We start from the raw sequence: 21,314 nt of genomic DNA, 5'->3' as shown, positions 1-21,314 counted from the left end.
CAGCTAATCATTTGTCACAGTAAGAAGCAATTCCCTGAAATCGGAAGGGAAAACCTGCCGCTTCAATCCGCAGGTCTGTCAGATTGCTAGAAATTACATTCTGCTCTGACTAACCTCTGCACTTGGATTGCTAACAACAAGCAGCCTGCTCTATCAAAAGAGAATATCATACAACCAGGAACCGCTTTTGATTCGTTCTGTTCCAATAACCTGAGAAAAGTTTATGGACATGCCTTGCTGCCTGGACCTCAATTTCCACCAACCTGCACACTGTTTTGAATTTATAGCGCTGCAGCTCCATAGTAATATAGGTAAAATTTACAGGCTGACTATCTGCTACTTCATTGAAAGAAAATTAAGAGTTGATTTTATAACCGCACGACTGATATTTGCCTTCTGATACTTTGAGGAAGCATACGGTTTGGAAGCTTCAATTAAAATGCCAAAAGAGAAAAAACAAATTGATTAACTCTCAAAATACAATTTATATTTTTTAGAAATGCTTCCCGGGAGGGAATTAACTTTATACTCTTCTATGTAAACACTATTTGTGCAGCATAAGTTTAATAAAAATGATATATCACCTCTCTGTTAGGTTTATGATTTGCATAGTAATAGTGAATATGGAATTTTGGTCAAAATGTTTCTCTCCTCTCTCTCTCTCACCCACATCCCTCCTGCAATAGTACTTACAGGATCATTGAAAATAGGTAAGTTTAACATCTTGCCTAATCCCAAGAAGCCATTATTACTACTTAGAGTATATCTCCAGGTAAGTTATTGACCCCCAAGAAGTTACAGCTTTGATTTAGAATCACATAATCTTAAAAAAAAACGACAACATATTTTGCAAGCACTACTTAACCAAATACTCTTCTTTAACTCTGACCAGATTTACGATGAATACGTATATTGCAACTCTTATAAGAACTCAGAGATTCAGCATTTAAGAAGCCTGCCTCAGACTAAGACTGAATCCATCCCAAGTTTATTCCATTGTTTTTTTTTTAAGCACTTTATTTTCCACAGTTGGAATCAGCTGAGGATAGAGTGTGAGCAGTGACTCTGAATTTCCTTTGCTTTTGTCAAACTGTGTCACAACCGTAAAGTTATTTTAACAGAGTTTATTTGCCTAGGCATTTCCTTTCTCTTGCAGTAGTGTAAGAGAAAGGAAAACAACCATTTAAAATGTAAGTACAGTTGAGTGGATATAAGGAACTCTTCCAGCTCCTATCATAAGCAGACAATTCAATGATAAGTATGTGGGCTTTTTAAGCTTAAAAAAAATTCATAAATCCCTTTTTGGCTTCTTTCATTTCAATTTTCTTCAAGCAACTGTGGTGAGAATTGGAAAAATTTATAAATTCTTATTGCTTTCTTTCTTGGGCCAGTCGTGATTACTCCTATCATGGTTAATACCGACTCACATAGGGGACTTTCACAAATTCTTCAATATACTGTGTATCTGGTGTAAAAAAAATACGTGAAACACAATAATTGATGGCATTAATGTATTTGGTGAGATTATTCAATAGATTTCCTTGAAGTAACTCTAATGAATTTTTCTTCCTTAGTCCAAAACAACCCCTTGGTCTTAGATCCCGCTCTTGCACGTTCATCTGTACAGTGGCCAGGGCTTAAGCTCTGGTACTGTATGAGTATGCAAACAAGCAGATTTCACAATCAGATGACACTGAGACTTAGGCTTACTGTGCCAGACTCTGCTGACTGTTCTCTCATCGTGGGCCAGCCTAGGGATCTGAGAACCTGCTGCAGTTAGAAAGAAGTCACCTGACCTTGAAGTTTCCCTCCTGTCTTTTCTGAATCGTTCCAACTCTCACAGTCAAGAGTCAGAGCTCTCCACCACGGTCCTGGCCAGAGCAGCATCCCCCAAAGGGCTGCATTTACCTCTGGCAAGAGAAATGCATGTAGAAGAAAATGCATTTTTAGTCCCTATAGACTTTCTATAATGTCTCTGTTTCCAGAATCTCATGTATGCCTTAAAAACCCTTTCTTCTACATTTAAAAGAACATTTTGATTATATATAATACCTGGATTTATGTATTAATATACTGACAGCAGAGTCTGTTAATAGATATTTTTCCACCTGATCCTCATAACAGTCCTTTGAAGGGGGGAGCAATTATTATGAGGATGGTTTTATAGATGAGTAAATTGAATCCCAGAAATTTTAGCTGACTTTTCCCCATATGACCTTGTGTTAGAATCTGGATCTGATTCCTGACTCCAGATCCTATTTGTCTCTAGATTCTATCTGTGCTCTTTTCATCACCTCAGGGGTACAAATCTACGTAAGCAAACAAAAGCCAAAATAGGATTTTTAACAATTTAACAGAGTGTGGTGGTGTCAGTATGAAATCTTTGCCCATCTGGTTTAGTGGACATAACTGTGCCTCCGCAGAAGTGAGAAGGAGGTGGGGAGAACAAAGGCAAAGTCAAGAGCAACTACACTGAAATTTGGAGAGAAAGCAAGCTGGATATAAGGAAGAGGACCTAGTGTGTAATAGGTATTAATGGGATCAGTAACATCCATCATTTGTGAATGGAATAGGTTTTATTTTGCTTGGAAGGTTTTTTAAATTTTTATTTTTTTATAAAAACTCACCAAATTTACACACCACTCTCCCCCCTTTTTTACTCTCATCTCTCAATTTCTCTGAACATAAAATTCAAATGGATTCTACAAATGAACAGATAGCTGTATACTAAATAACTCATATAAGTACTTTTGTGTTGACATTTTTGTCCTGTCCCAATTCTTTTCTTAGTCATGAGAATGTGCTTGGAGCATTTATACTCAGGCCAGTTTAGAGATCAGATATATAATGTGGTAGATTCTGTAATATACATGGGAAACCGAATGCCTTACGCTACAAAAACTTGAAATTGGCCCTCTATTGCCTATATTTCTGGGCTCTTTTCACTGATACTTTAATATTATCTATGTTACACACACACACACACACACACACACACACACACACCCCAACCACCACCACCACACAACTTCACACTTTTCTGGTATGTTATTTACTGGAGTAAAGGTAAAGAAAAAAAGCAAATTAAAAATGTCAATGAAGTTTTTATGACATCTAAAAATTACCTTACTTTCTACTTTTCTAACTGAAGTACAAACTCTGGATGACTAGAAATTGAATCGGAAATGCTCCTCAGTCTTTAGCTTGGTATCAGGGAGAGACCTATAACAAGTTGCCTGATTTTCATAAGAATACATTGAGAGAGGGTTTGCAATTCTCACCAGCTGCAGGAGTCTTCCTGGTATTGATTGATTACCACAGTATTCACCTTGGAATGATATAAATATATTGGATATTATGAAGCTTGGACTTTAAAAAAATTATCATTTTGTAATTTTGTTCACATTTTAACTGATAGAGGACACAGCAGATGCTTCAATTTTCCAGGAGAATGAAAAAAAAAAACCTTGCCCATTCTTCTGAAATTTAAGTAGGCAGCCCTTGAAAGATCACTGGGAAAAGTCTGTATTTTCTCAGGTTTAACTAAATAATTTATGCATACTTTCACTTTGGCATGATGAAGCAATTTTAGCCTTTAAAACCCACAACTACTCAGGAGGGAAAAGGTCTGGTTCCTGCAACTTAAATAATTTAAACATCCAGGTGGAAATGCTTTCAGCAGTTTCCCTTTCTGAGACAAAGGAAGAAGATCAGAATTTTGAGATACCAAGAATAAAGAATTGATAAAAGACGTAACCTCGGATGTATTTCATTTAGAATGGAAATCTTGCAATATTTTTTGAATGAGAGAGACAAGAGTGAGGTGTGAGGTGAAACGTCTGCTTGCCTGCTGTTTATAATAAATGAACACATAGAAAATAACATGTCAACATAGCCGTAAGCCACACATATATGTATTACATATATAAACACAGCATATACACAAACAGAAATATCTATAAAGCTAATATAACCTTATAACCCATGTCAGCCCAAGCTTTAAGCATTAGGTAGCTATTGGAGATCTTAGAGGAAGCTGTGTTAAGAAATATTGTGCTTTAATCCCTGGCTCCTTGGGTTATACAAATGTGTATATCTTTTGATATACAACTAAGTAGAGTAAGATAAATAAAAAGGAAACACAATGTCACTTCTGTAGGACACGGGACTGCAAAAAGGACAGAAGGAACTACTAAAATACTAGAAGATATTTTGAAATGTAGGTGTCCAGTACAATCAGCCCTCTGAGTCCATGACCTCTTAGCCTGAAGTCAGATTTCAGAACTGCCATGGGGAAATTTACCTTCTCACTTGCAGGTCTGTAATGATATACTTGTAAAGGAGTGTGGGACTTGGAACATTGCCTGTGTAAATTTAGAACACAGCGTATAATCAGAAAGTTTTGAGGGTTAAAATATTTCCTGCTGTCTTATCAACATACCAAAAAAATATATAGGGCACTTTGTGTTGTAATTTATTGTGGGAGAGAAAAACACTTAACAACTCATAAAGCACTGGTTGTTATTATTTAAAAAAAATCTTTGTCACATTCATATCTGACGCTCATGTAAAGATGACAATCAGCTAAGGTACAAAATAAGGTAACAGCGAAAAAGAACTGGTTTCCTTTACAGTTGAGCATGACCAAAATTATACAGGAAGGGTAAAAAGAGATCTTGCTACGTATGTATTCTTTAAAATGAGTGCAGGCTTCATTCTCTCATAGAGGAAAACAGGCTCGTAGATTTTAACACTCCGAAACTTTTGGCCTTGTGTATCATAGGCATGCAACATACTGGGTCCTGTGAGGAGAGATCCCGAAGAAAACATGAAGAAAGAGTACCCTCTGAGCCAACAGGAAAGGTTAAGGTTGGCCAGGGCTGCATAAAACATAGTTGCTCAAACCCAAAGGTCACATCCTGAGCAAGGTTGCTATGTTATGATGATTTCATTCTGAATGCAATTCTGGCTTTGTTTTTGTCATGGCGGTGTGGGTGAGAGCCACCTAAGTGACGAAGGTTAGAGATGTGGAATGGGGAAGACTGATTAAAGCATGGACACATCGGTGTTGTTAAGGGATTTAAGAAATATTATTCTTGTTCTGTGTAAAGAGCTGGAACATCAACAGCTAAGGTATGCAATGTCAACTAAGCCTAGAAAGAGACTGATGTGAGGTGGGTGGTTGTTCTTTCATTTTCTTTTCTTTCTCTCTCTTTTCCATTTATTTATTTATTTATTGGTCATCCATTGACTTTAATTAAGCCCAGCCAGCCTCAGAAGCATGGGAAACTTGGAGAACTTTTTGTTTAAAGTGACCTTGTTCCCAGGATTTGCCCTACAACTTCTCTCAGCTCCATTGCAAGGATGAATATTCACATTCCTGCTCTGAATCTTAGAATGGGGCACCTGGCGTAAAAAGAAAATTTCAATCTCATCTTAAGTATAATACTGAGAGCACTGTTTTTTAAGGAAAAAGAAACCTTTCTCCATAATCCTGCTGGTTATACTTCTTAACTGTATTATTTTAAGTCAATTAATTCAAATTTAAAAATAATGAAATTACTAGCAGAGACTCTAAACTTCTTTTAGTATATTAAATTGGGCAGATTGCTTCTCTCCTTCTAATTATGAATGTTGCAGTTACAAAAGAAACTGTCATTTTGATAGAGCAAAAGACAATCTGTCTGCCAAAAATGTCCAACCATAATTCTAAAAAAAAGTCATCGGCATCAAGAACATGCTACTTTGTTTGATGTACTGTCTTATTGGAAACCTGATTTGCTTTCAACCTCTGAGACAACACGTAACATAAGTTTGTGTGACTAATTTTTCTTGAAAATATGAGTAATTAGAATTAGGGGCCATTTTCCTAGCAGGAGTGGACAGGTTTTTAAAAAATTCAAAGTAAGTGCTATAGTTATTTTCTTTGCTTTTTTTTTTTTTTTTGTATCACACTCCTAAAACCAAATAGAAGGGGGATGCTGGGCTTTGTACTGGATAATGTGAGTCCCCATGTAAATTGTGAGCGATTGCAAAGTACGGAAAGGTTTATTACCTAAGGTGAGCCCTCCCAGAGCTCCTGGAGTATAAAAGCATTAAGTGCATGTTCTAACAAAGTCATAAAAATCAATAAACAGGAACCCCCCACCTGTGCAATGGCCCCAGTGTTAAATTTTATACATGTAGTAATAGTGCATATCAATTTTCACCACCCTTCCTACGCTAGCTATTACAGGGCCTACCACCACCGGAGGGACAGCGAGAGACGCACCATTCATCCATCCCACAGAGTTGTCTACATGCCAGGCCCATTGCATCATTGTCAGTTTTATTCTATCTGCAACTGGACAAGGCTGCAGCCCTAGCTTCTATACACCCACTCAGTACCGCAACAATTGCAACTGTGTGCCTCTGTTTAAAGAGTTTACAAGTCCTTCTGAAAGAAAAACAGAACCGTTGCATATTAATGCCCCCAGGCCCCGGATGATCACACAATGGAAAGGGGAAAGACTTGTCGCTTCCACTGATATGTGACCTTGTCCAAGTGCGGCAGTCTGTGGCTTCTCCACCAAGGTTGAAAAAATAATAATGCATTCTTGATAAGCATCTGGATGACCAGGTTTCTACAGCAACTAGTTATAATCGGAGTGCTCCTTAACAGCCAAAAGATTCAGAGAGCACGGATCGCCGTTTTATTACACACATGGTAACATATGCTAAAAATTAGGCCTGAAATACGCAGCATTTTCACCAGGTTACAGAAATAACTACTAGCATCACACTTATTTCATAATTAAAGGAAATCCTCCACCCATCTCCCCATTTTTACCAATAAAAGCAGAAAATGTCACTGAATCTGTAACCTTTGTACCACATCCACTCTTTGCCATCCGTTCCTCTGTACAGGGTAAGGAGTGGGGACAGGCTTATTAAAATCCCAGCACTTGTTGGTAAAGAGGTGTAATAACTTTGGGAGGCATGCTTCACTTGAGGCATTCTGGGAAAAAAGAAGCATAAAAGAAAAAAAAAGCTCCTCATTTTAATTATAATCCAAAGATAACTGCTCTGGAGTAATGAGGAGCATTTAAGAAGAGAGCCCTCATTCAGACACGGAACTTGAGTGATGTTTTTCTTCCTTTTAAATGGTTCTGTTGGTTATATAGTTTTAATATGCCTGAAAAACAAAAGAAGGCCCTTGGTGATGACTCCGCTTCTCCCCTCCCCAGCAAAAAAAAAAACAAAAGAAAACAAAAAACCCAGGAGTTTTATCTGTCTGAGGTTGCCTTTGATAGCACTCACAGCACGGAAGTGCCACTCACTGGTACTTAGAGCTGCGTCATTTAGGAGCATAAAAATAGAATAAAGTTGTGCAGCAAATGAGAAATTATGATATAACTCAAGTGCTATGGCATGAAACCGGCAAAATGAGCCATCTAAACATTTTTCACAACCAAAAAAATAAAATTAAAGAAAATGGAAAATGCAACTCTAGCATGATTTCCGTGAAGGTGTGTTTGAAGTCTTACTAACTTCAATGCCCTCCATGAGAATAGTTGCTATGGATATTATGAGAAAATTAGACATTTCTAGCACTGCAAAGAAAGTGAAGCAGTGCAGTTGTGAACAGCTGGCATACAATAGATAATTTAAGGGAAAGTGACCCTCATGTATAATTTTTAACTGAAGAACTGTCAGGCCCCATTAGTTCCAATAGGGCCTGCCAGGACCAAGATCGGTTTATAGGAGTATTGTATTAGCACAGTTTCTGAAAGAGCAGTGTGAAAACATAATATGGGGACTTGGTAAATTCAGCATTTTAAAAAATTGTACACATTGTTTGTTAGACTGACACTAGTGCTCTCTGCTTATGTGTTCTGAATGCAAAGCCCAATAGGGTAGCAACTGCCATGGTAAACAATTTGTGAAAAAGCCCTTCTGAGCAGTTGTACTATGGTCAGAAGTAACTCCCAAAAGTTAAAAGGGCAAAGCGAATGGTGGCTATCATACACGGCACTGAATGCTTCTGACTCAAAGGCCTTGAAAGAAATAGGGCGAGGAAAAGAAAAACTATATAAACCCGGTCAACCAAAGTTTTTGTTAGAAGTATGGAAATTCTTGGGCAGCCTGTGAAGGATGTAATGAGATATAACTGAGGAATATAACATTTATGTTTCAAAAGTAATAGCCAAAGTAAATCATAAGAGAAAAAAAAAAGAGCTTACTCTTCTCTGTCACATTGGCCATTTAACTAAGCAAATATTGAAGCTTTCTTGGCACCAGGGTTATCTCACTTAAACACCTGGTGAAATAAAATAATATACATGTGGCGTGCCATGGTTTCAAGTAGCACCATCGTTATTGAAAACATGGGCTGGGTGCAGTGGCTCACACTTGTAATCCCAGCACTTTGGGAGGCTGAGGTGTGAGGATCGCTTGAGCTCAGGAATTTAAGACCAGTTTGGGAGACATAGTGAAACCCCATCTCTGCAAAAAATAAAAATAATTAGCTGGGCATGGTGGCGCACGCATGTGGTCCAAGCTGCTTGGGACGCTAATGCAGGAGGATGGCTTGAGCCTGGTAGATCAAGGTTTCAGTGAATCATAATCATGCCATTGCACTCCAGCCTGGGTGCCAGAGTGAGACCCTGTCTCAAAAGAAGGAAGGAAGGAAGGGAGGGAGGGAGGAAGGAAGGAAGGAAGGAAGGGAAAACATGGATTCATGGTAAAGGAAAGAGTGGATACTGAGGCTCAGGGAAGGCTTCATGGGGAAAGAGGTCATGGAGCTCATATATATACAAAACGCTTACTTAGTCTAGAACCTTGTAGCTCAATAAATTGCTGACCTGGTGGAACACATTGTCCTTAATTTTATTGTGTGATATTGTGCAGTTTAAAATCATGTTTGCCTTACCTCTCTATCCTTAGAGAAAGCTGCTTGATATTGTCTTGTTGGTATTCCTTGGTGTAAATGTTTTGAGGAAATATCCCAAATTAATGGGATGCTTGGCATCCTCTCTCCCTTTTAATGTTGCACTGATGTGGAATTAATCTCTCTATTTAGGTGGTTTGTCTTTGCTACAAATATTAAATAATCAAGTCAACATCTTTATATATTTAAATCTACCATTTGATTATTTAGAAAGGCAACTATTCAATTCCATAATTATAGCCACTTAAATCAAAGTCTACTAATTAGATAACATAGCTGGGCTTTACAGGTATTATAGAATATTCTTTACTAGACGCTATATTACAAGCAATCATTAGCTCAGCTATAAAAGGGTTTAAATACTAATGTATTTTTTAATTTGTTTTATAACCTAAACAAGCAATCAATGTACATTAATAAGCATAATTGTTTTTTTGGCATCTGTCCATTCATTTGGTCCACCTTGACAGCTCTAGCAAATGTGTCAGCAAAACTCAGTAAACACAAAACACAAGTAGAAATCATCAGTGACATCTTCTCAGATATATGTTAAGCATTAAATTATTTTGATATTGAGAGAGTAAAACCTCCTCAGTTTCCATGAAATTTCTTTTACATACATTCTAGACAAGGACTGTGACAGATAGTTCCACCTCAAACACGACATCGAAGTGGCCATAAAACAAGCCTTAATGAGGCGAGAAATGTGTTTACCTTTGATTAGGTGAGCTTCTTGATAAGATAACATGGAGAAGCACTTTCCAAAAGTAAATATGTACAGAAACTGCTGGCCACTACTGTTCTGTTGAGATTCCACATACAACAGAGACACTCACTTGTCCAACTCACCTTTTCGCCAGCTCATTTGGCTCTGACAATGGAAAGAGTAACTCGTGTAAGAAAGCTTTACCTCACTTATGGACCCCACCGGTTCTCAGAAAACCCTTTCCCGGATTCTAAGACTCTGGGCTATTACGCAACTCAACCATAACTCTTTCCATGTTGTAGTGTAACTGTTTTCTTGTTTGTTTGTTTCCCAATAAACTATGAGGACTCAGGTTTTGCTTCCCTCATCTTTGTCTCCTCCGAAGCTAGGACGGTGTCTGGCCCACGGTGGACAGTAACTGCTCTGTTTTGAATGCATGAATTTTCATCGTAGTTTTTGTGATTGTGTTGATGGAGACACTAGAGGGACAATGTCCTCTAGTGTCTAGTTCTAGAGATCATCTTGATGTGGTAGCAGCCTTGCATCCAGTCCTATGTATGCACATTTTGATCTCTTACTGCCTTTTGCCAAATAGGGCAATAAACACCCACCAGGAGCGCTACACAATCACATACTCTGTATTTGTCTCAGCTGACCTTCCTGCAGGGCAACTTTGGCATATTCTCTGCAAAGGTACAGTTGTTGGACTTCACAGAAGGAGACTGTTATCATTTGGTCCTTGACAACTTTCATAAACAGTCACTCTTGCTTAACAAGCAAATGTGTAGCAGTTAAAATTGGAAGAAAAATAAGGCCAAAATGGCAGCTTACCGCACCACTTGCATGCGTTCTAAAATAAAGGAAATATGAATAAAAGGTAACTTATTCAGTGTCACTCGTACATATTTATAGTTTAAAAATTAGTCAAAGTTTATGTCCTGAGGTTGTACCTACAGGAAGCCAGATGTGCCTTCTGCACGTGACCTAAGACAGGCCTAGAGCAACTACTAGATAATTTCTCGCTCATCCTCTACACCGTCGATTGCGGCGGCTTTCTGAGGTGAGAGAAACTGACAGCACTAACTCTCCAGGGCAGAACTTTCCAGTCAAGTGGATCAACGGACTGAAAATCTCTTATGAATAGTCATTAGGCCTTCATTACAAACCCCTCAAAACCCAGTTCTCTTTTCGCAACCAAATGCCTTTTGTCATCTTCACAAGGTGCATCATTTAATTACCAATTGATTTCTTTATATATGACAACATGTCAGATAGCAAAATACAGTGTATCTCCCTTAGGGGGGGAAAGTCTGTTAACTATCACTATGCCAGATGATGGAATTATCTGAAAAACAGGCTTCGTGCATACCGTTTCTTCATTTTCACTACTTTTTCTAACATCAGAGTTTCTTTCTGTTGAGAAAGCCAATAAAAGAAAAAGAAGAAAAAAGCTAATGAGAATCATGATAGAGTCCTCCCATACCCTGAAACACTTTCAAATTAGTGAGAATACATTTTAAGCTTTCTTTATATGAAAAACGAATACTCAACAACATATAGGGAATATAGAGTGAATTCCAAAACGCAACTATATAGAGAACTACCATGGCCCATCTTTCTACATAAAAAAATGTCAAACAATTGTTCTCATTATACCAAGAATTTACTCAGCTTCTGACTTAGCTAATGCACTGAATCTTTCGCTGCGCAACTGCAGCCTGATAATCAAGTCAGTACTGTATTAATAAGCTGAATAATAAGGGAATTTCAAAAATGTACAGGACTATTATACCGTAACAATAAAACCTCAAACGGAGTAAACCAGGGCAGTGCTGAAGGTAGGCGTCAGAAAATAATGAAACCAGTGTTGCAGCAATGCACTCCATTGTGTGGTAGTGTAAATGCCTGCTTCTTTCATACACAGAAGCCACATTACATGAGTCCGAAATGTTCTCAGAGCGTCACTGTGACTGGTTGTGCTAGAACCTGGCACCGACGGGCACTGAAAGCTGACATTATGCTGTAGGATGTGCTGCAGGTGTGCAGGCCTGGGAACGTGCTCTAATTACATATTTTCCTGCCGCGCAACAATTAAGGTCGCCAAAATAATTGCCAGTTTCTTAATCCCTCCCTAACAAGACTGACATAAGGAATGGTTTATTTTTCTCTGGTTGTTTTGAAAGTGTTCCTCAAGATTTTGGTTTTCTATGGAACTACATAAAACTAATTCTTATGTTCAGATGTGTGATTATACCCATTGTTAAATAAAAAAAAAAAAAGGCCTGTCTTTGAATTGTGGTAAAACTAAAATAATTTTTAAAATGCGAATTGTATAACCTGGTAGGTGGTTTAAACATTTTTCTTCTTAAAGAAGGTAAATTTTGCCTTTAAAACCCTGTGTTTCTACTTTCTGAACTGCTCAAATCACGTGGAATGTTAAAATGGGCCGGGGTTGGGGGGGAAAGTCGACCACATGGAAACATAGACCAAATAGGTGTCTTCACTCAGAGCAATGATTCTTAACCCTTTTTTGGTGAGGTGGGATAGTGGGGAGATATAGAGCCTTTTAAGAATCTGCTTAAACGTATGGACCCACTACCCAGGAAAATTGCATCAGTGTACTAAATGTTACATGCAATTTCTGGTGGTTTGCAGATTCTTTAAAAAAAATCCATTAATGAATTCCAGGGAAAGAATCCCAGTCAACTAATAAATATTACAGTTATTGACACACTCCCCTTCATTCATCCACCTCTGCATTCTCTGAGCCATCTGACCACCATATGAAGCATGCAGTATCTACACCAGGCATCAGGAACCAAGTCTGTGGGATTTATATTCACAACTAAAACCCATTTCTTTCATTATTATTAGTTGTCAATTTCCCACTTTGGTTGTGCTAATTGGGCAGAGCTGAATCACTTGAGTTTTGAGCCAGCTTACTCAGTCTTGCCCCCTTTCCTACAAATCAGAAGATAGCACTGCGTGCTGATTGAGTACTTAGCAGACAAACTGAAGTTATGTCAAGCGCATTACGATTTAACACAGGCTGAATGGTAGGGGCAGCAGATGTAACTAATGGGGTTAGGGAGAGAGGAAACTGGAGCGGTGAGAGAGGGGATGGAAAGGAAACAAAAGTGATTGTATTGGTAATAGAGACTTCAAAGGGGAGTAGTTTGGAAGATCTGGGTAGGGAGGATCTGGCAAATGGAAAAGGAGGCACATCTGCCTATAGAGTGGCTGGATAGAGGAGAGAGGAAAGGCCTGCCGGGAGAGAATGCAGAGTAGGGAATCAAAGGCAAGGAAATGGATAGCTGCAGAAGAAGGGAAGCTCGATTCCATTTATGGAAGTAATGACACAAGGCTTCATGCAGCTGGAACTGTCCCACATTGGCCTGTTTTGAGTGTCCCATCTATGACTTGTCGCTAAGTTGGAGACAAAAGTAACTTTAATAGTTTGATAAAACAAGTTCATCTTGATGTTTGAAAAATCCTTTCATTACAAGAATACTGGGTGGTTTAAATATTACCTCCTCCTTTTTCCTTTTTTTCTTTTGTGTCTGATGCTTAAGAACAATGTTTTGTCCAAAAAATGAGGTCTCATTGTAGATGACTCAAATGTGAGTTTTATGGACAAAAGTGAGGAATGGGCACGCCATTTCTTTTCTTTTAGGAGATGCTTTGATTCTTGAGGAGGTGGACACTCGAATTTCAATGACGGAGTGAGCACGTGTGTGTGTGTGTGTGTGTAAATGCACACGAATGCATGTGTGTATTACAGTACAATGGGCTGGGGAGAGAAGGGCAAAGACCAAATTCTTAAAGTGGCTTTGAGGAGTGCAGGAGTCAGAAATGGGCTGTGTTGCTAAAACTCAGACCATATTCTGGGATGCCATTTCTACTACTAGTGGTCCATTTCTGTTCATATTCACATGCTACACACCACTCAAGTGTTTTTTTAAAGGCGCTTAAGCATATCCTTTCTTATAGTTTTACTGACCTGTTCAAGCAGAGAAACTCTCAGTTCCTCCTTGTCCATATAACAAATCAAGGACTTACCTTGATCATCCCTCGATTCATTCTATCAGTCACTCAACAAACGTTTCTTGAATACTCGCAATGTGTCACACTCTGACCCTTGCAAAGTAGTTCTTTCTGACACTAATCTGTAAGGCTCTGTGAGAACTCACCTTTGAACCTTTGGTGCTGGCACATGGTAAGTAGCTAATATTTGTCAAATACAATAATGAATTGAGTGAATATAAAATAGCTTCCCAAAGAAATCAAAGACAGACTTACAGTAAAATGTTTCAAACAGTTTTTTTTAAACGATTTTTCTATACAGAAGTATGCTTATTAGCAAAATAAGTTTTTAAAACATTGCAGTTCAGCTCCTAGTTTACTCGCAATTATAGTACTACTGGTAGCTTTCTCCTGGGCACGGCCAATTCACCAACTAACACACTGCCTTCACAGAGCACACGAAGATGTATCCAGCTTCATTTTTTGACTCATATAAATACCATCAGCCAGTACTGAGCCTTGCACACACTGATCTGAGTGCTACAGACTCCCAATTAGTCACTATTCATACAATTCTACACCTAACCCATAACAGGCTTTTTTCTCCCTAACCCAATTTCCTTGACCTGTGTTTTCCTTCTAACCAGACTTCAGAGACAAAGGCAGAGCCGTAAATCATTTTCTTAGAAAAACACCTTCAGGCTACTTCAGTCCTTTGGGCTGTTATTTATATGTTGTACCTGAAAAAGTTATTTTGGGATAGTGTAGCTCACTAAATTATATTTTCCTCATTATCATTATTACTTCAAAATGATCATTAATTTGCTCTTTGGCTTTCTAAGAGGGAAAACATCAAAGAAACAAGAGTTCCCCCTAATTTAACTTTTCTTGAAAGGTAACTGATTTACAAACAAATTACTTATGCCTTGCAAGGAAGAGCCAAGCGCGTCTGCTCATTTGATACATTTTCAAGGGTTACAGTGTGGAAATGAAGCTCTAAGAAGCTCCTGTGTGATCCACAAACAACTTCACGCTGTATTACACGTGCATCAGATAACAGAGACCAAACCCTCTGAGTTGCAAGCAACCTGTGATGCAGAATGCTTGCTTGGCAGTGCCTGAAACAGCTTATTTAAATTGCAAACTTTGCAGTCACCACTTACAGGTGATTTTGAAAGTTCATTATATAAACTAAACAGCTTAATCTCCATACTTTGTTTTTAAAATCATACATATATTATCTCTGAAAGATGCTATTTAATCTCTCTCTCTCAAAAACTCATCAACTCTGTTAAGAAATTGCCTTAGAGAGTAAAACTGTATTTAAAACATGCATGAAGCTTAAACAAATATTTCAACTTGAGGGCAAATAATGTTGGAGACATGGGTAGAAACTGCCAGGATGAAGTTTGCCTTGAATAGAGATCACATGAGAAGAATTTTGAAGTCATAACTTTACAGTGTAAGATGATCAAAGCCAAGTATTAATACTTTTTTATCAGCTCACCTTCTAAACAATATTTCAGTAGATTTCCTTTCACACAGTGATATTTGTAATAAATGTTCTGCCTTTGTTTTAAAGTCAGTCTGTAGAAAGATGACATCAGCTTAGCAAACAATAAAGTGCCTGTAATATTGTCTCCAGAGGGCTGTTACATTTACTTTGTAGCAGTAAAATTCAATTTTCAAAAAACACTACATGAATGATGTTAGGTTATTAACCCTATCACCACCGTAAAACATCATTATTGTGTGCAGAATGTAGGTCACTATCTAGAAGCCATAAGTTGCTTTTTTGTTAAATAATCCACTTAAGCTTCTTTTCTTTCCTAGAGCCTGGGTTGTGTCCCTTCTTTGGGGAAAAAATATTCCAGCATTTAGTCAGCAGACTGCAACAAGACCCCTACACTTTTCATTCTAAGGCTCTCTTTCTTTGTCACCATTCAGTTATATGCCCCAGAACTGAAGTAACCCTTTGCATTTACTTAGTACCAAAGCCTGTTTGTCTTCAACGAAAAATTAGTATATCATCATATTTTTTCAAATGGCAGAGTCATAACTCTCACGTTTCGGTTCTAGGACAGAAAGAAAATAAGACTGTGTCTCATTGCAAAGCCTCAATCACTCTCACATTTCAAGACCTTGAACACAAACACTTTATTTCTGGACCTTAATATGTTTCACTTGCTATGCCTGCATAACAGCAGTAGTTACCTGATATAAGCGATTAAAATCCTTCCTACTTAGAAAGAAGAAGAATATTCAGCGACAGGACATCAGCATGCAAAGAGTTAACTAGTTAAACTTCTACAAACCCCCGGAGTAACTTTCCAAAAGCTGACAATAAGTAAAAGAAGTGCTGGTTATCCATTTTTTAAAGGGATGGGATTGGTTTTAGAAGAAAGGGAAAGAGGATCAAACACCTCAATGCAACAAAAGGTTGTGTCAGAGGGCCCTCAATCACAAACCTCCTTCAACAACAGATATTCCAACCTTCCAGAGCAGTTACCCAGGCAGCACAGCTAAAAAGTTCCATGACATGAAAAGAACAAAAACCTAAGGGACAGAGGTAGTTATTGTCATGCACACTCTTCTCTCTCTCTCTCTCTCTCTCTCTTTTTTTTGGCTTGGGTTTTTCCCTCCCCCACGAAACTTTTGCATAAGCTGTTAGAGAAAAGTAATGGTGTGGCTTTCTGAAAAGAAATCCCCTATTTGTAAGCCACCTCCTAGGTAGTGAGGTAGCCCAGTGGACTTTCTGTAAGAAACACCTGATAAGTGGAGCAATCATTTACATGAATATTTCAAAAGAGACATCTGAAATTAATAAAAACAATTACAGGCCTGTAAATATGGTCAATATTCCCTTGAAATCACTTGGATTTTTTTTTTAATTGATGTTGTTTTCTTTTCAGACAAATTTTCTTCAGTGCACAGTGGATATAAGTTATTTGCATTTTCTGTGTTGGGTCTTAGAGGTATCTTAACAGCTTGTATGAATTTTCCACTAAAATATAAATTATTAACAAGTCAGAGTTTTCATTTGTTTTATCTCCTGATGTGAGATCTAAATAAGCATGTAGAACACTTAAAATTCTTACCATTTCTCTGCTTTCTGAAAAATAAATCTCATGCATAGTGCACGATATATTTTCTTATGCATAACATGTTTCTATGTAATGGGAAAAAACTAATTTCAGGAGGAATACTGTATGTTTCCTGGAGACTTAGCTTTATAAGCAGAGAATTAACCCAAAGAAGCATTTGGCCATGTTTTTTTCTTCATCATCATCATCATCATCATCATCCTTATCATAATGTTCTTTATAATCATCCTCAAAAAGCATTTAAAGTCTTCATCATTACCTGGTTTGATATCAGGTGTCTTCAATTAACTTTGCCCTGATTTCTAAGACACAAACTACTGTTAGAACCAGATTTTTTAAAATCCAGTTATGTCGTCCTTGGCACACAGCATGATGGTGATTGAAGTGGGGTGTGATTGGGGAGTTGTCCTTTGAGATATGGTAATAATACTAATAGCAAACATGTTAACAGCGCTTACTGTGTGCCAGCAGTGTTCTAAATAAATGATCTCATTACTCTTCACAACAATCCATTTTACAGACAAGGAAGCCGAGGTTCAGTGCTCTTGAGTAACTGCCCAATGTCATAGGTAGCAAGTGGTGGAACTGGAGGTTTTGAATCTGGACATACTCACAAAAAGGACACTTTGCTACATCAGAAAGGAAGGAAGGAAAGGAAGGACTACCAAAAGAAAAGTGTCAAAATCTGCCCTTGAGGGGCGGGTATCAGGAACATGTATAACATGAGAAGGGTTTCTGAAGCAATGTGAGAATGATGAAAACAGAAGTGCCAGATGAGCTTCCCTCCAAAAAGAAAGAAAAAAGATTGGAACAATTAGGAGGTAGCTGGATGAAGAGGTGAGATGTATAAAGTGAACATTAGAAGCCAGTCCAGAGAACAGCTGGCAGTCTCAATGGAGCTCAAAGAGAATGAATGGACCAAAAACACAGACAAGAGAAAAAAAAAAATTGTCAGTGTTATTAAATAAATTAAGGTGGAATTTGATACATGAATGTGGAGGGAGAGGGGGAAGAAGGCTGAAAAGCCTCAGTGAGCCATGGCCAAAGCCTAGAGTAAGACCACAACTATGAGAATGGAAAGGAAAGGGGTGGATTCAGGAAACATTGGCAAAGAAAAAGTAGCAACGGTTGGTAACAGACTGGATGTGGGGAGTGAGAAAGACAGCAGTGAGACAAAAATAACCATGGGGTTCCTGGTTGGGAGGTCCACGATAGGGTGGTATTTCCCACTGCGATGGAAAACTAGGCAGATAGGGAAAATGAGTAGTTTTATGTCATGTTATTGAATTTGCCAAAGCCTATGTCATTAAGTTTTGAGGTCTTCTGTGGGAAGAGTGTTATGTAGTCCTAAAACGTGGCTGGCTTAACTAATGAATACCTTGATTCTCTTTTTGGTAGAGACAGGGTCCCACTATGTTGCCCAGGCTGGTCTCAAACTCCGGGGCTCCAGCCATCCTACCACCTTGGCCTCCCCAAGTGCTGGGATTGCAGGCATGAGCAATAGAGGTCAATAGTCTAGTAGCTGAAATTGCAAGCAAGAGGCTGTCAGGTATGTAGGAATCTGATGGGGCAGCATGGATAAGGGACTGCCAGAGAACAGGATGTGCACATGAGGAATGCCAGGAAGATTATCCAGAAGCAGAGGGGTAGGGTTGTTACCGAGGTGCAGGGAAATTGAATACTTAGCATGGAGCAAAGTGAAGTGGCTGAAGAAAATACTTAAGGCTAAGTCATGGCCAATGCCTTGCACCCTGGCTTTATCTACTTTGGGTATAACAGCAGAACAATTCATGGTTTACATTCAAGGCAAGGACATTTTCTTTAGAAAATAAAATGTATGTATACAAAATAATGTAGCATCATTCTTTTGCTTTCTGGGGTCAATTATTTCTCTAATGATTCATCCAGTTTTCTCAAGTACTGTTTCTAGGAGAGCAGAGTTAATAGAAAATTTAAAGAAAATTTTCTCTAATGCCTAATCCTGAGTCAGTGTTTGCAAATAAATACACAGCCTCCTTAACTGGCCTTGCCTGGGCAGTCCTGAGCAGCACCCCTCTTGAAGAGAGAGCACTGAGGAAAGAAGGGTATTATTTCAGCTGGGAGAGGTGCAGAGCCCTGGGATGAGGCTGATTGATTCAGACCAGATGGATGGCCACACATAGGTGTGTGTGACAAATATAGTAACACATTGCAGACATTCCAGGCACTGTCCTCCTCTCCTGGCCCGGAGGTGGGTCGCCTATGCTGTCCCCTTATCTACCTCCTAATGTGCTCTCCAATCAAAGAATGTCAGTGATGCAAACTCTTTTCCATGTTAGCACCTGGTCACATGGTATCAGACTTATCCATTAAAAAAGTCTAATGACCATTGCCCAGGTTTCCCTGTAGGTAAAGCCAAAGCAAATCATTTTGCTTACTGCCTAAATATGTTGGTATTATTTCAGTTTTCTCTTGCACATGAAAAGTTCTAAGGTGTCAGAAACCGGTCTCTGCTACCCTAGAAGAGAAGGGTACATTAGTAAATAATACCAGTGTTGTAATCATTGATTGTAACTTAATTCATGGGTCTTAAAAGAGTACTATGTAACAAGTGAGGATTCTAATCTGGTTATCGGCACTTTAACCCTGAATTTCTTGAGCCTGAGGACTCTTTATTAAAAAGAGATAGGACCTTACATGAGACCATCATTTCCATCCATAATCATCACCATCCATTCATTACAATCATTATTATTTGATGTTTAAGATTTCTCTTGGAGTATTTTGGTTCTCATTTCAATACATTACTAAATTTTAAATTTATAAACTAAGGTAAGGGTTTATTAACTTGGTAACATTGGAAGAAAGAAATGTAACATTTTTATTTATTATAAGAATTACTTTCTTAGTTGAAAGGAAACTCAACAAGCATGGGAAATTTTCTATCATTCAAAGCTGAAGTGCAGAAATTATGCACAAATTTAAATGTTTATCAAAATTAAAGGAAACTCCAAAAGCTTTTTGTAAAATAATATAAAACCTAGAGAAATGGTAAGCATTTAATAACAACCCAGTGACATTTTAACAAGTATGGGAGAGGCTTTGTCATAATAAAAGTATGGTTTTCTCACTCTCTACCTCAAATGTCCTGCCCTGTTTTGTCCCAGCATGAAGTTTTAGTTTACGCGTTCTCACAGAGGCCTGAAACTGTTACCTACTTGTTATAAACTGTCTCAGATTTCACTGCTGTGGGTTAATCTGTAGGTTCTGATTGACATCCTTGACTGTCTCTTATACTCACTATGCAGCTCACATGTAACTGACACCTGAAGAGCAAGGTAGACTATTGTTTTCACTTTGATCTCTATTCACAACTAAAAAAGTAACTCCTTAGATATAATTTTGAACCTATTACATATGGAAGAAATTATTATTCAAGTTTAAAAGCCATATATATATTTGTATATATATGTCATTTTTCTTTCCACAATATTGTTGGCACATTGCTGTCAGGACACCCATCTGGAATTAAGATTCCACAGCAGACTTTTCTCATAGAAGTACTTATTCATTTTTTCATGTCATAATTCCTAGAAGTAATGTACTACTGATAGCTCTCGAATTTATTCTGCCAGTAGGCTGCCTCCTTAAAAAAAATTATTCCTGTGCAGGTGGAGATTAGCATATGAAAAATGCTTTTAATTTGTCCACTCTTGGACTTACCTATCTGTCAAACCCTTACATGTGACAGCAGTTGGGTTCAACTTATCTCTATCACCTCAGTAGCAGGTTTTAAATAGTCCAGGGACTGTTAGTTATTTGTAAGCTGAGTTTATTTAACTCCCTTTCTCAAAAACAAACACAATAAAATAAATAGACATCAAACTGTTGGTTCCATTTCTGAATATCAGAAACAAAGATGATCATGTCCAAAGATCTGTAAAAACTGACTTCCTTCTGACATAAGGAAATAAAACAGCCAGTGCAAACTGTTTCTTGATATCTACTTCTTGAGATCTGGTGGTTCCTTCAGTGTGGAACTTAGTTTACATATTGCTCCTGTGTAGTAATATTTTACACTGTTTTTTTCTACTGCTTATCATTTTTTTTCTTGTGAAATTTAACCTGGCTAATTTTATAGTTCTCATTTGCACCATTTGATTTGTGCAAACCACAGCACCAAAGGCTTCAGGGAATTAATCAAAATGAGATGCCCCAATGGTGACATGGCTGTGGATCTATTATGGCTTCATGCTTCACTAAATGACAGGATTCCCACAGGGCGGTACCTATCATGGAGTGGGCCTCAAGGGGTTAACATGAGCTGAGTCTCAAAATAGACTTGAAGCTCAGCACACCTACTCACTTAAAAAGAAGGAGCAGTAAATATGTGCATGCAAATTAGATTTCAAAGGACACTTAAGTGATGGTGGAAAAGTAGAATGCTCTTTCTCATCATTCAAACTAGAAGATCGAGAACACTGGGCACCTTGCACTTTTCAAAGGGACTGAGGGCAGCACCTGAAACAACTTTTCCCTACCACCTACAGCCCTGAGACTGGAACAGGAAGAA

The 21,314-nt window shown here is 38.2% G+C and overlaps 1 protein-coding gene and 1 pseudogene across 8 annotated transcripts in view; both read right to left on the bottom strand.

Moving 5' to 3' along the window:
* ZEB2 (zinc finger E-box binding homeobox 2) overlaps nt 1-21,314 on the bottom strand; it is a 132,880-nt gene that overhangs the window by 68,050 nt on the left and 43,516 nt on the right. The window lies entirely within an intron of this gene.
* LOC105731600 (putative uncharacterized protein encoded by LINC00269) lies at nt 3,005-11,027 on the bottom strand (annotated as a pseudogene).

This window comes from Aotus nancymaae, unplaced genomic scaffold (assembly GCF_030222135.1).
Source record: "Aotus nancymaae isolate 86718 unplaced genomic scaffold, 86718_ANA_hifiasm-v0.15.2.pri h1tg000029l, whole genome shotgun sequence".
Taxonomy (NCBI): domain Eukaryota; kingdom Metazoa; phylum Chordata; class Mammalia; order Primates; family Aotidae; genus Aotus; species Aotus nancymaae.
This window is presented reverse-complemented; position numbering and strand designations above follow the sequence as displayed.